At 39.6% G+C, this 2,239-nt stretch overlaps 1 non-coding gene across 1 annotated transcript; it reads left to right on the top strand.

The window, feature by feature from the left end:
* Positions 1-1,768: 1,768 nt before the first annotated feature.
* On the top strand, positions 1,769-1,841 carry Trnak-cuu. The gene has a single exon. It is a non-coding gene; the product is annotated as a tRNA-Lys (tRNA).
* The last annotated feature ends 398 nt before the right edge of the window (positions 1,842-2,239 follow it).

Raw genomic sequence — 2,239 nt, 5'->3', positions numbered from 1 at the left:
TGCCGACGGCCGCTGGGTTCGACGACCCAGCGACGTCGTGCTGACGTGGTGCCCAAGCAGTCGCGAACCGCGGCGAACCATTCGCCGATGTCGGTGAGTGGCAGTGGTTTACCGCGACCGGCTGGCTGGCGGCACGGCACTCGTCTCGGCTTCTCCACATGGCTCCCCGTTGTAGCGCATGAAACAAACATTCCACAACGGTGTACTGCCTTTAAGGACACAGATTACTAGCTGTGGAAGAAGATGCAACTTTTTAAAAGCGATTATTGTTCAGTAAGCCGTCGCTTCACTGGTATGCACAGGATGGTTTGGCGTGATAACAGGTTTCTTGTGGCATTGTGACACTGGTATTCAAGGTTCGTCACACGCACATTGTACTACACATTTTCACTCACTCCACAGTTAGTACACTGCCAAAGCGTCTTTCAACACGTGAAAATGTTTCGTAACACACATACTACATGTCCCCGTCGAGCTAGGTTCGTTTAACTCGACTCCGAACGGATCAATAACTACTGTTTTTATACACTGTCTATTGTTCGTTGAGCACTGCACTAGGACAGTCTGTCACTCAACACTAGACTTATCGACGTATATATTGGTGCAGATACAACAGTCATTTTCTGTCCCTGCTACACACAATATTCCGTCCTTTCCTCCATTGTTTATGCACACAGTTTATTTTTTAATACCTTTTAACTGTTCTTCGCATACTCACTCTCATCTACATGGCGTCTATTTGTTTTTACCTTATCACAACACACTTTTCATATTGTTACTAGGCGTATATAGCCCTTTTGTGAAATTTTTTAATTTTCTTATCAGTGTAGCTTGCCTGGTTATCACCCATCTATCAAACAGATTTTACCATGTGCATGACAGCTTGACTTGGGCATATTGATCAATAAATACTTCATTTAGCACTAGCATTATTTTTAATGATTTTTCCTATATGACTACAGTGTAGGTTCCACATTGGTTGACTTAATTCGCGTATCGCGTAATGAATATTCAAGGGCGTGTACCAAGTACACAGGCTTCAATTGAAGCATTGTTATATACAAAGCGGATTTTCCACGGAACGGGCTTGTTTTTTGATTAGCTTATGCTCCAGTGTCGTTCTCATATCACTACTGGCAGCAAACATCACATAATTGTTGCATATTACAGAGTCCATGTTTGGCTAGTCAAGACTCTCTCTCTCAGGGTTCCTTATCCTAATACAATTACAACAGTTACCTTACTATATTAGATTGCAGCATTAATTGCACTTACATACTACACATAGAAAATGGTTCAAGAAATTAATCCTTTGTATAATGATTCAAGAAATTAATTCTCACTTTATCAACAAGAAGAATGTTCGTTGCTTAATGAGCCTATAATTTTTAAATGGCTCTAATTGTCTGTAAACAAAATCTTTCCTGTGTAAGCTATTGCCTACTTTCTGAATCCACTTCCTCCAAGTTTCATTACACACAAATTTCTTTCTTAATACTAACATACTTATATTCTAAAACACAATTAAAATCTTCTTACAGCTATTACTCTTTATAAGTGATATGTCACTGAATAAATAACTTCACATCTTTACGTGAATACAATCCTTTGATCTTCCCCGTATGGGGATGTGCTAACAAATAGCTACATTCGTGTGGCACGCTTATTACTTCAAAAGGCCCTGAATATGGCAATTGCCACTTACTATTCTGTTTTAAGGTGGCTGAGGATTTAGCGTGGTTACGAATAAGTACTAGATCTCCTACATGCCCGGCTAGCTCAGTCGGTAGAGCATGAGACTCTTAATCTCAGGGTCGTGGGTTCGAGCCCCACGTTGGGCGCCAGTTTCACGTTTTTTTATTATCGCATATACGAAAAGAGCTGCGAAATATCTGTTAATAATGCTGTGCTTTGCTTTTCTTTATCATCATTACCCTTTAGCGGAATAAAATGTATATATGGAAGTCTTATTGTTCTGTATCTGGACTACAATTTAAGGAACGATTTTTCGTAACTGCAACTCATGCTAAGAATCAATATATCTTCCCTACTTCATAGTGATTAAAAGTTGAAATTACTTTGTTATGAGCACTGATGTTACAGTCCGTGTGATCGTTCAAAAACACAAGTTTGCAGTGGATTTTATTTCTCGTTAAAATGCTATTTCATACCACGACTAGCCCAAGAACATGAGACTCTCATTAAAAAATACGTTGTCACTATAAAGTTTGCCAGATCA

The sequence above is a fragment of the Schistocerca americana genome, chromosome 1, assembly GCF_021461395.2.
Source record: "Schistocerca americana isolate TAMUIC-IGC-003095 chromosome 1, iqSchAmer2.1, whole genome shotgun sequence".
In the NCBI taxonomy this organism is placed as follows: Eukaryota; Metazoa; Arthropoda; class Insecta; order Orthoptera; family Acrididae; genus Schistocerca; species Schistocerca americana.
The sequence above is the reverse complement of the archived record's forward strand: the minus strand, read 5'-3'. Positions and strand labels throughout refer to the sequence as shown.